The sequence below is a fragment of the Lingula anatina genome, chromosome 2 (genome assembly GCF_051362555.1).
Source record: "Lingula anatina isolate TDL-2025a chromosome 2, LinAna3.0, whole genome shotgun sequence".
Lineage (NCBI taxonomy): Eukaryota > Metazoa > Brachiopoda > Lingulata > Lingulida > Lingulidae > Lingula > Lingula anatina.
The window spans coordinates 25,274,600-25,288,093 of record NC_141768.1 but is presented as its reverse complement, the minus strand read 5'-3'; the positions used below and the strand labels follow the sequence as shown (position 1 = coordinate 25,288,093).

Below are 13,494 nucleotides of genomic sequence, written 5' to 3'. Positions count from 1 at the left end.
TCAGTCTTAATAGTTTTGTTTTATTCGTGCATAAGCAGTTAAATATTAATTCTGTAGAGTTTGCTTATGGAAAATTACCTATGGATGTAACATGCATGACAATTTAATAAACGTGCATACTTAAATGTTTTCCTTTGAAAGTGTCTACGTTTCAAGAAGTATAAAGAAAGAAAGAAATATCAATAACTTTAAGGTTACGCTGTACCATGAGGTTGAATGAAAAACTTATCTTTTCTATCGCCCCCCCCCCCTCCGTTCGTTCGACCTATGAAAGCTAATTTATATGTCCAATCACGCAATATCAGGTATGTTGACTTTGAAAATGCATTTTTATTTATTTATTTTTGTCGTTTGTATGTGTGTCATTATGACTTTGTCAAAATGTAATCTTCTTTTTGGGATGAAGACATTATGCCTTCTCATAAACCAGACGAAAATTCAAACCGAGGCGTCCGCACGGAAAGTAGGTGACTTCTTCATCGTTATGTAAATCAGGTGAGCGTTTTGGTGAGAGGTGCTCAGATAGGACCAAAGTCAGTAGAAGATGAAGAAGAAAGATGTCCATGCCATACTACTGCTACTGCCATGTTGGCCGAAAAGATGGCACTGAAACCGGCAGCAGTATTTTGTAAGTTTCGTACAGATGATAGAAAATGTATTGTAGCATTTCTTAGTTTTGCATTGACGATATTTTTCCGAAAAGGTGCACTCTAGGCATAATGACATCTAACTGGCGGGAAGGATAATTTCTCTTAGCTTTCCCTCAGTGCCTTTGAGAACCCTTTTGTTTCTGATATCATTAGCTTTCCATGAAGGTTAAATATAAATATATATATTTGTGTAATTTTAAAGCTGAATTGCGATTTGTTAATTGTAACGCAAAGGATACTGACACAAATTACATTCTGCTCCAAAATGCATATCAAATTTAAAGTCGAATAAGATTAGCTTCTTTTTTATGAAACTTCGCATAGAAATTAAATCCATACTAAGCGTCCGCCCTGCATGATGCTGGTTTGCTTCTTTTGGTAATTGTATGTTACTTTGTCGTAGTACAGTGCTCTATTCGATCATATATGTGGATAGTTTATGTATTTTTTGGGGTCGGGGTTGTACCCGTCCCTTTTCGTAACTGAACTGTTAGATTTGAAGTTATCATTTAATAGAAATAATGTCTGTATAAAAATGATAAAGTTATTGTTTTAATTTTTTCATTTATTAATTTCCAAGCAGAGAAATGTTTTCAATTTGTCACTGAAAATGTGCGTGGGTAAATCCGAATCTTGACACCTCGCCGTGAACTTGAAGAAGCAATCTTATTAATTTTAAATGTTGACTTCTGGAAGGAGAGACATTGCAGCCGCATAACGTAAAATGCATATAGGAAACTAAGTACATTTATCGTTTGTTCAGTCGAAAAAGAGGAAGAGCTATAAATCTACAAAAGACACTGTTAATAAAACGTATAACGCCTTAGAAATCCCGACAATATGTAACGGGCAAAATTTGCGCACGTTACTTCAGAATTGTCCACATGTACTATATAACGATATTTTATTAATATGGCACTGTGGCTGTGAATAAACTTCCTCTGCTTCTCTGGTTAATTCTGGTGTCAACTAATAGGCTAAGGTGTAAACTATGCATATTTTTTTCAGGACCAGACACGGGTGTCGTGCAGCGTGGGGTCTGTGGCGGAGGGGGCTACTGACTGTGAGCGGTGCAGTGGTTTGTTTGCAAACAAGAGGGGTCCATGTGATCAAATACTGCCGGTAAGAAAAGCTTTTCAACAGTAAATCTTTGTGCCATTGGGAGTTATGTCAGTGTGTCTGCTGCCCATGGGGATAGGTAATATTTCATTAAATTTTGTTCATGCATTTTTGCAGGCATTTCTTTGTATGGCGGTCAATAGGTAATTATTTTGCGGTTTCTGCCCTGAATTCCAAGAGCTTGATCCATAACGATAACATTCAATAGTATGCGTAATTACTATCCGCAAATGAAATGGGTTGTCTTTTCATATGATTTTTAAGCAAGGTATTTCTAAATGTCTTCTGCATATTTTGATGAAATTTTCAAAACGCACAGATATTCAGATGGGAAAGAAATTATTACAATTTCGACTGAATCTGGGTTTCCTCGTATTTTTATATATTTATTATTATTATTAGTAGTAGTAGTAGTAGTAGTATTAAGTTACTATTTACTTGTTGGAGGTCTGCATTCCAGGAGTATTCTCCAAGTATATTATTCATACATTTTTGATGATGTTGAACATAAGAGAAGCTCGACTTATTTCCTGCTTGCTTATATATTGGACAAGCCAATGCGTGCTTAAATCATCCCGTGTGAAATATCATTCATTAGTAATAATTTAAGAGCCTGTCAGTTTAACTCAAAAATTGCTAAAAATAATTTTCTCATTTCAGAAACCCACCGAGGTACAGCTCAACATGCGCCTGCTAGCAGCCTTACCTTTGGTTCACATTCAGGAACTCTACGCCTATTCAGGCATTTATTTTATAAGAATTGAATAAATATATTTGTCTGGAATTTTTTTATTTTGATATAAAAAATTATGATATTGATTATAGTAATAGACAGAAAAGGAGTATGAAGATATAAACATAATAACCGTTTCAGGAGTTTCAAATTCAATATACCTAATATAATCTGTAAATATTGTCCTTGGTATTGCTTTGACGATTTGCTTTGGTACATGAAAATATTTGAAAGTGAAATAGTTTAAAAGCTTTGCGAACGTACCGTGTATTTAAAAAAAACGATAGTTTTTGAGTACTTAAAAATCTAAAGTCTGCTGCAAGGCTGTAGGTGAACCAAAAGATTTTCTATAAACACAAATTCATAAAGTGTAATTACAAACCAGCTTTTTGAAGTTTAATTTTGTTCCATGTCATGATATTTTCAATGTACTTTAGAACAAATCTGTCCATCATCCGAATTATCATTTTCTCACTTTTCATAATGTAATTCATAGCTTTTTTGCTATGGCAAATTTGACTATCTAAATACTTGTATATATAATTCAATTACAAATCTGAATAAAATGATCAAGTGAAAAGATTATGCTGCTTTTTTGATAAATGACATTGGCTGTTCCAGGAATTTGGGAATTTAATTGTGATGATATAAAACTGATCGCATGCCTCCAAGTCCTATTTTTTGAAATTTATTTATTTGTATACATTTTGGTTGGTCTGTTCGAAATAATATTCAAATTAATTCCAATTCCATAATGTATTTGCAAACCAATTTTGAATTACAAGTAGTCCTATGCAGTAAATGCTCTTATGGTCTTTAATCATCTCACTTATCACCCCTAAAATGTAATTGACTGGCCCCACCTGTCACCCATCAAAAACGTTATGTATTCTCCCCACCTGCCACCCCTTAAAATTGAATGGACTCGTCCCACCTGTCACCCCTCAAAATCAAAATGGACTCTTCCCACTTGTCACCCCTTAAATTTGAATGGACTCGCCCCACCTGTCACCCCTTAAATTTGAATGGACTCGCCCCACCTGTCACCCCTCAAAATCAAAATGGACTCTTCCCACCTGTCACCCCTTAAATTTGAATGGACTCGCCCCACCTGTCACCCCTCAAAATCAAAATGGATTCTTCCCACCTGTCACCCCTTAAATTTGAATGGACTCGCCCCACCTGTCACCCCTCAAAATCAAAATGGATTCTTCCTACCTGTCACCCCTTAAATTTGAATGGACTCGCCCCACCTATCACCCCTCAAAATCAAAATGGACTCTTCCTACCTGTCACCCCTTAAATTTGAATGAACTCGTCCCACCTGTCATCCCTCAAATTTGAATGGACTCGTCCCACCTGTCACCCCTCAAAATCAAAATGGACTCTTCCCACCTGTCACCCCTTAAATTTGAATGGACTCGCCCCACCTGTCACCCCTCAAATTTGAATGGTATCGTCCCACCTCTCACCCCTCAAAAGCAAAATGGACTTGCCCCACGTGTCACCCCTCAAAAACGTAATGGACTCGACCCACCCGTCACCCCGCTAAATTAAGAGGACTAGACCCACCTGCCTTCCCTCAAAAACAAATGGACTCGCCCAATCTGTCACGTTCCAACTAGAGTACATTGTTCTTAAAATCCAAAGTATAGCAATTCTACTACATTCACTTCTATTATCTTTAAAATCAAACTGAAAACGTCCTTTAAAAGCGTATTTATTCAGGCAAAATTGATTGTCTTTCACAAATGTCACATTCAAATGATAATATAAAATTAAAAATGATAATATAAAATTTTCTTCTACTATGTACATCATCATACTGAATAATACAGGAGTAAACTATTATAAATAATCGTACTCGAATTTCAACTTGCGATCTGGTGAAAATGCAACTTTACCTTTTTACCTTTAAATTTGAAAGTTGTTATATTTAAACACTGAGATTTAATATAGCTTTTTATTATGAAACTATGGCATAACATAAGAAAATTGAAGAGAAACTGACTGGTCAAGAGGAATCAAATTAAAGTTTTATGATATAATTTATTATTTATATCGATCAATCCTTATGGCATAATTTGATAATAAAAATAACTGATGTCTGATTTTAAGGAAAATGAAACACAATCTTTCTTAGTGTGCCATTTCAGTATGCAGAAAATTTAATATAAAGCTATCATTTTGAAAATCATGAACGATTGTCAACATGTAACTTTTGCAAGTGCCAGTCCGTGTCCTGTTCCAAAATACGGAAGACTAGGGCAGCTTCTATCAGTCGTACGTGCATTTGCAGTATCTAGGCAGAGGAAACAGCAGTGTTCTGAAATATGAAAATAACACACGTTAATAGCATAATTAAATATCCCAATACCATTTAAACCTAGCTTAGGTAAAATGATAATGGAAGAGGCATTCAGTTCAGGATCCAAAATTCTCCGATATTTCACAAATTTCAATGATGTTGTACACCCATTTCTATTACACTACGAGAATGACATGGAAAAACACTACCCATATTATTGGAAAGCGTTCTCAAAGTACAGCTTTAAACGAATACGAATAATTCCGTCAAGGAACAGCTTATATTACTGAACTGAGTAAAGAGTTTATAGAAGGCAAATGACATAATGCATAACTTAGTTTTCTCGTGAACAATTAACAGATCTAATAATAAACGGTACAACAGCACTCTTGCACAACATGTAAAAGAAAGGTTATTATAAAAACCGGAAAACATCCACGGATGCCAGGAATATTTTGTTTCATCACGGAAACATATACAAATTTCTCCCTCACTTATCTGCTTTAACTGCAAACATGAAAACTAATTCTCTTTAAATCAAGCAAGATTTTACACAGTCCAGGTTATAACGTTCTTACTGCATGATAGATCAACTAAAATTGTTCCGAAATGCTAATTTGTTCAGGTTTCAAATTTACAGGTACGCACAGAAATTCGGTTGTAATTTGGCTGAATCTGAACACCAAAAAATGATATAAAATATGACAACTTTCTTCATATTATTTGTTTTTGACAACATTTTTTCTCGGGGTTATTAACGGAAAACTTTTCCAAAATCCTGTGAACCTCCCAGACTAACAAGTAGTTCAGGCGGTGTGAAAATATAAGGATATTGTTTCTTGATAATTTGAACTCGAAGAAATACGGAAAATTAGTAAGAAACGTCTTTAGAGCAAAGAAGATCTCGATCGTTATAAACATCACAGTGTCCATTAAATTTCGAATTAATACATGCTTCTGACAAACACTTACATACAAGTTGTATGAAACTCACAAAACCGGAAAAGTACTCGTATGCCAATGACATTGGAGATAGCTATACCATACACTGGTCTAAAACTATGGAGTTACGCAAAATAAACTTTACGTGTTTCCCTTCTTGCACGCCTTTGGTACTTGCTAACTGAAAAGATGCTACTCACAAGACAAATTTGTTCCAATGAATGAAATATTCGGCCTTGCGACTTCACCACACCTATCCTGCGTCCTCTTCCTACACGGCCCAGCTGTGAAGTGACTGATATGGATGACAGCTCACACTGCGCTGAACGCCTTATTATTATGCAAATTACACCAGGTATGGCGGATTTTGAGTGGCTGTTGCTGTTGACATTATTCTCACAAAAAGGGCGATCTATGCAATTTTTCAGACTAATTACTTTTTTAAAAATATTTTGTGAGCTTCCGATTGATACTGATTATTTAATTAATCATTCATAATTATACAAAAATCGATCATCGCAAAATGCACCAACCCTATCACTGACCCAATTCAATTCTGTCGGGAGGTTATTGGATCACCTTTCTATTTTAATGGTAATGCAATTGTTTGGGTTATTTCGAGTGAACAGAAACCGGTACCATGTTCAAGGGCGGATCCAGGATTATTTGAAGGGGGTCCGCCGATGCAAAGTCGCCTCCCCCCCCCCCCCCCCCGGTTATTTTAGAGGGCGAACGGTGCCATTTGGTACGGTTTAGTACTATAAATCAGCTAGTCAAAATTCTAAATCCAAGAAGGCAATATTAGTGTAATTTTCTTTTCAGAAACCGAAGGGGGGGGGGAGTCAGGACCGCCTACCCCCCCCCTCTAAATCCACCACTGAGGGGATTAGAGATCTCTGTTGCGTATATAATATAAGAAAACTGTTCCTATAGTTGGCTACAAATATTTCCCAGGATGGAGATCGTTTATACGCCGTTTAGGAAAATGCAAAAACGGGAAATGGATTTAATTTGTTATCGTTTGTCCATAAAATGTTTTTGTAGGACTAATATTAATCACAGCCTTTTGATTCCCATATTTTCAAAATCACTTGGAATGTCACAAAACCCAATTTTCGGGAAGTGATGGGTATTCTGAAAAGGATTCCATGAATTTTTAGACCGTCAACTTTTTGTCAATTTTGCTAAAAAGATGGTGAACAATGAATAATTTTTTTAACAAAATCTATAGATTTTAAAAAATTACATTACAGGATTTATTATTTTTCTGCTATACTTAAGTCCATTCTAACAGTTTGGTCAGTTATTTATTTAACAATGGTACGGAATTATCATCTTTAAATGTTATTTTAAAGCATTTTGTTTCTCTAAATGGCAAATTTGATATACCGAAGTGTATGTCAATCTTAATACTTCGTTTGGTTTGAATTTTTAAAGTGAAAAACATGCCTAAAATGTGCAGAGGAGTGTTCCTGTCCTGTGTTCTTATACATTTTAATTTTTTCGGGAGCAAGAGGTGATTGAGAAAGATAGACTTGGTTACATATCTGTCCTGGGCCCGAACTCGAAAGCATCGCGCATTGCGACCTAGCGCAAGCGTCTCGATTCCATAACTCGCCCACACTCGTCCCATATAATGCATTGTAGCCACTATATCATATCGCTATTCGCAATACGCAATGCTTTCGAGTTACGGAGCCCTGCATGCCCAAGGTGTGTTATTTGTACTTATTAACATCATTGAACACCGCGAACCAGAGTTAGTTTTAAGTGAATGTGAAAAGTCACTTCAAGTACACTGATTTTTGCGTAACCTTTTTAGTTTTGTTTGTATTTTCTTCTGAAATTGGCTAAGTCTTGGATAATCCTGTAAACCGTCCATGACTTTAAGCCTCGCGGTCACAACCGGCCGTACGGGCTCTTACGGGCTGTTTGCGTCCAAATTTTGCGCAGAATCTCACGTCCCACGCAAGACAAACTCGAGAAATGAGTACAATTTCCACGGCCATCGCTCCCTGCAATTAGCTTCCCTGCTTGAAAGGAAATCTCATGTGGCCCTTGCGACTCGCAAGGCAGACTTTCCTCTACCTCTACGACCTCCACGGCCTCCGCAACACCCAAAAATCGCAGGGGACGTACGATCCTGAAATTCGTGCGTCCGGTTGTGACCGAGGCTTTATGTCGCTCCTGATGCCCATGCTTTGCAAATGTAAATTATTTTCGGATTTAATGCAAAGAAAACAAACAAGGTGTGCTTACATGCTCCTGTGTGTTAGAACTCGAAAAAGCAGATCATATGCATTTTTAAAATTGTTACATTTTTTGAAAGAATTCGATGAAGGCGAGGCACTAATGTCAACTTTGACAAAGTTGTTATGTACAATTTGTTTTAAAAAAATCCATTTTGTCTATTATCAGTTCTTGCCAAAGTCTTTCAAATGTTACGATCTCGGACTTATTTTTGCATAAATCAAAGGATTCTGTCTTTTAGTAACTATGTTCTAAATGCATAAAATCTTCGACTTGTTTTATTTACAGATATATACTGTCTTTTTTCTATTTGTTAAATTTTAATTTATATTAATTTAAAGCACAAAATCTTGTATTTTCATTATTTTTTGTAAAAGTTTTAATGTTGTAAATTATTCATTTTCTCAATAATAAACGTACAAGTGCTTCGTTCAAAACTTGCAAAAGCATTTTCATTTGTCCTAGCCCACCTCGAACCTTACATCTTCTGTGTACCGTTCTGCCGTCTTATATACTAAGCCACTGACTCGTCTTGCTATCCTTCGGTCGTAGGACCCTGTTGTCAGAGTTTAAATTATTCGTTATAATTTATTTATTTATTTATTTATTTTATTATTTTTTTTTTTTGGCAAAAGGTAATTTGCTTGGACCCAGTAGCGCCAGGAACCGAACCCAAGTCCTGCTGATTCCGAGCCGCGCGTGCTATCCCCACCCACTCCTGGTAGACTTTCTTCTTATAGTAACCAAAGATAATTCTGGAAAAGTATGTAACATGTTAGTGCCTGTATAGAACCCCCACCCTTAGAGTCCCTCCGAGCCAATGAAAACGCTAAACCATTTTACATATTATTGTATAGCATTTTATTTAGAGCAAAAATAAACTGCCATTGTTGTATTCTCATATTTTCAAACATTCACTTGTTAAAGAAATTTTAAGATTATTTTATCACAATAAGTTTTAAATATTCAGATATGTAAAACAAAAATATTGATATTTGCATTAAGACTCACACAAATTTGACTTGATATATCTAATAAGCTGCTTGGCCAATATTTGTTCTTGTTATAATAATAAAGAAATTATTTCAGATAAAAATGACAATCAGATTTTCATTTTTAACAAAAACAACGGCAGATCTAGTAGCTGTCTCACCCCGCACCACCGCAGGAAAAAATCGAAAGAGACTCACTCTGATATCACATAATTTTAAGTCACAAAAAATTCCAATTTGCCAAGAATTTCAAAATGTGACACCCTTTTAAAATACCATGTATCTGCCATTATTGTTGTTTCATTTTCTACATTTGATACGACATAAAACCCGACAGTTATTGCTTAGAAGGAAAATACACATTTTAAAAATATTTTGCAAAAAAAAAAAAAAAAAAAAAAAAAAAAAATTGTCACAAGCCGTTTACGAAATAAATTTCAACATTTTACAGCAATCGATACTTTCAAATACACAACAAGAGATAAACTTCAATGGGGAATGTGAAAATAAATCCCCTAGAGGCATCGATTATCGAAAAAATGCATTTTAGCACTTGCAACGTGTTTTTATCAAACCTAGGCAAAATGGAGGGGCAAATCACCGTTTTACTTATACCACCTTGCGTATTTGTAACAAATGGTTTGTAACTTCCTGAACATGAATGATGTTTTCATACGAGAACCTAAACATTAACTTTAGATCACATGACTGTTCCCTTCATCTTTATGCAAACGTGAGATCTGTTAAACAAAGTAATGCCACAAATTCAAGTCATAATTGACAAATAATTACAAAAATATTGCACGTTATTAACCTTAACTTTAGAAAAAATCGGTGTTATTAAGATTACAATCTAGATGAGCAAATTAAGGTATTTAACAAAAAATCGTTTACTATTTCCATGCTCTTTTTATGTAGTTTGACAGGTAGACTTAGAAAAGCCAAATCAGTTTACAACTACATGTAATTCTCGCGAATTGAGTCTTATATGTGTAACCCCATTACTCAAACAAAATGATAGATTGTTGTCCGTAAAAATGACACTTTTCACTCTTCAAGACAGCAAGTTTTCAAGATTCAAAAGATTATACAGATACGAGTTGTTAGTAACTAGATTTTGAGTCACCCTCGCTATGGAGAGCTATGGAGATAGAGAATTTACACATAGCCGTAGAGTTATTGAAATTTGTAACCCAAAAAGGGGTTTTCATAGCGTAGTTTTCGAAACGGTTTTTGGACCAAGTAAATCTAAATGGAAAATTTCCAGATTTTTTCCCCTATTTAAGTTCATTGCATGCATTCAAAATTAAGAGTTTTATTCTAGAGTTCGAAGTGAGTGAAAATATTTTAATGCTAAGTTCCGAGTGACGAGTGAAAAGCTCACTTTTCAGAAAATAAAACATGAAATTTATGGTCTTTTGATCAATTTTGTCAACTAATCATTAAACAATTTTGGAAATGGATTAAATTGGTTATGTATTATTTGTAAGATCAATAACTTAAAACTTTTTCAGTATGATTTATTTCTCTTTAAAGCATTTAAAAGGGCATTAGTAACATAAATCTCCAAATGTGCAAAATTCGTGAAGAGAGCTTTCAAGGTACCGTTTTTTCGTCTTTTGATGAAAAGGTCATATTGAGCTTCATCTGTGAGTTTTTCTGGACTCGAAAAACAATTTCTCTGTATTATTGAGCATCATATTTGCATTGAAATAAACGTCAAGTAACAACTTGCTGCCTTGCTGAAGAAAACCGCAAACAGTTTTATACATGTCCAGAGGCTAACTCAGATTTATGGTAAAACGTGTTTAAAGGCAGAAGGGGCGGTTTTATTCTTTGACGAAATAAAACATGTTTTGTTACGAATGACTACACAGTGTTAAATATGCTGCGTTTTGGTTTTTATAAAGGTTTTTAAATTTGAGGTAAAAATCATGGTAAATTGCTTTGGACAGAGCGTTTTGATTAGAGAACGTGACATTGACATTAGCCCTAAATGAGAAATATCAAAATTACGTTCAAACATTACTTGCAAAATTGGCGCTAGCAATTTGCCCCCTATGCCTTGAAAATGGATGCTTTCAAAATCAGCCACGCAGAAAGAAATGTAACTATAAACTAGGTCACATAATGCAATGGTTCGAAATATTACATTTTATGGCATTATTTGTGAAAACATGCCAAAATTAGAAATGGAAGTATATCGCTAAACTTTTAACCTGTTTTTACATTTTCAATTGTATTTTGCTGTACTTATTAAAAACTAAGATCTAATAAACAGTAGAGTATATAAGATATTAGTTAAAAACCACTAAATTTCAACAGCAAAAATTTTAAAGAGCCATTCCACAGAATTTTCCCCATTCTGACTATTTCGCATGTAAAACTTTACTGTCACTCCTAATTCTACCGATGTAGTTTCAAATTATGTGTAGTTATCATGATGAAATAAAGGAGGCATGGAGGGCGCAAAATATCACGTGGGGAAAATATTGGTGGATGGCAAAACCAAGTGTTCAGTGCAGGCGTCAAACACATTTTTCAATGCATCAAATATACGTTATCAACAAATACCTAAAACCATTGTCTTGGAACGTTTCGTTGAATCGGTTAAAACTGACATATCCATATGCATATACTTAGTATCCTGACCGCCTCGCATCCCTACCCTGGTCACTCAGAACTAAAGAAGAAGTGACATATATCTTCCAAGATTTCAGGTTTGGCATTATGTAGGTCACTAGCTATCCTTATATGGTCTACTGCATGCTGCAATTTGAGCAGTTTTTGCCAGGTTTGACAAACCAAACCGTTCTTTAGCGCCACCTGGAGGGGAACAGAAATTGTCTTCTCTGCTGCAATCGGTAGCTTAGCAAATTGTTTTAATGCGTGTGTGTGTGCGCGTGTGTGTGCACGCCCTTGTGCACGCTTAATCTTCAACACCGCAGAAATGGCGATAATAATGCAATTTGAACTGGCATACATATATACAAATAAAGTAATAGTCATGTTTGAAAATGACACCAACAGAACCGTGCATGTTATCTACAAACTGTACGGGCATCATCTCGACTCACGGTTAGTTGTCATTTTTGATCTCTTAATTATATGAATCAGAAAACCATGTAAAATGACCCTAACATACAACACCAGTCGACCATAATGTAAAATGTAATGATAAAAACATCATAAGAATAGAATTGAATAAATGGAAAGGGGTAGATAAAGTATCAAAATTGGCCAAGTACTAGTATTTTAACCGAATGGGAAAAAAAACATGCATGCACCGTAGAAGTAGTTCCTCGTAGAAAAACGTTTTATATCGTTGAGGAACTTGACTGCAACTTTTAACAAGAATAGGGCAAAACATATTTCTTCTGAGTTTACCGTTAGATGACGTCTACACAATCGCCATTATTTTGGCAGGTTTGCTGTTAGGAGACCAGGGATCACCGCCAGGAACCGACACCAGCCAACAACTGGGCAATGATACCGTTCTCGGATGAAAGCAGGTTAAGTCAAGCTATGGACGCTTAAGGGTTTGGAGATCTTTGGAGACCAACTGGTAAGAAGTAACTGTCTCAATGTTCCGCCTCTGATCGACAGGACGCACCCCACATAAGTCATAGTATGGGGTGTAATGCCTACTGTGGTGTAGGCGAGCTGGAAGTGGCCAACGGGAACCTTAACGCAGAGCAATGCATCCAAGTGCTGGAAAAGAACTTAAGGAATTCTGTCTAGAATAGCTTTGGGGACCATGACCACCCATTTATTTTTCAGCATGGTAAGTAGGCTAGTTAGATGCGAACCAGATCCTAACTTCCCAATGGCCAGCTAAATCCCTAGATCAGAACCACAATGAGACTGTGTGGGATATCCTCGGAAATGAATAATTGAGGGATAACCCTGCAAACAAAAATTATCTCATACTATCTTTGCACGGTATGTGGAACGCCATCACTTCGCAAACTAAGAACTTTTTGACTCCAACCACAGACGCGTCAAGTGCGTCCTCAAACCCAGAAAATACTATCCAAATACTAAAATGTGGCTTTGATATTTTGTAATATGGTTAGCTTCATCACTGGTTTTACAATCAGTAAAATATTGCAAAAAATCCTTCCATGTGTTATGTAAAAAAACATTGGTTCATGACATAAGCTTAATTTTCTGTATCACTTTACGCATTGCATTAGGGGAGACCCTTTTTGCTAGGGGAGTATATAACTTTTTCATAGTCAGAGTTGCGTTAGTTGCGATTAGTGTGAGCTTTTTATTGATTTTCTGTCCCACTGAATACAATATTTTACATGAAAAGATGTTGATGTTTAACACACACACACACACACACACACACACACACACACAGCGAACCGTTGATTTTGAATGTTATCTGCAACTGAGCTGTAAAAAATCTCATATGTCATAATGCCTGCCGCATAACTAAAAATGAATACGTATACGTTTCTAGTTAATTATATTGACATGTTCTTCTTGATT

At 35.7% G+C, this 13,494-nt stretch overlaps 2 long non-coding RNA genes across 2 annotated transcripts; one reads left to right on the top strand and one right to left on the bottom strand.

The window, feature by feature from the left end:
* Positions 1–296: 296 nt before the first annotated feature.
* Positions 297–3,085, top strand: LOC106163030 (uncharacterized). Its single transcript, XR_001238400.2, has 3 exons — positions 297–628; positions 1,659–1,772; positions 2,430–3,085. It is a non-coding gene; the product is annotated as an uncharacterized LOC106163030 (long non-coding RNA).
* A 1,446-nt stretch (positions 3,086–4,531) lies between these two features.
* Positions 4,532–6,336, bottom strand: LOC147763497 (uncharacterized). Its single transcript, XR_015333087.1, has 2 exons — positions 5,953–6,336; positions 4,532–4,828 (listed from the first exon to the last, which is right to left on the bottom strand). It is a non-coding gene; the product is annotated as an uncharacterized LOC147763497 (long non-coding RNA).
* Positions 6,337–13,494: the final 7,158 nt, after the last annotated feature.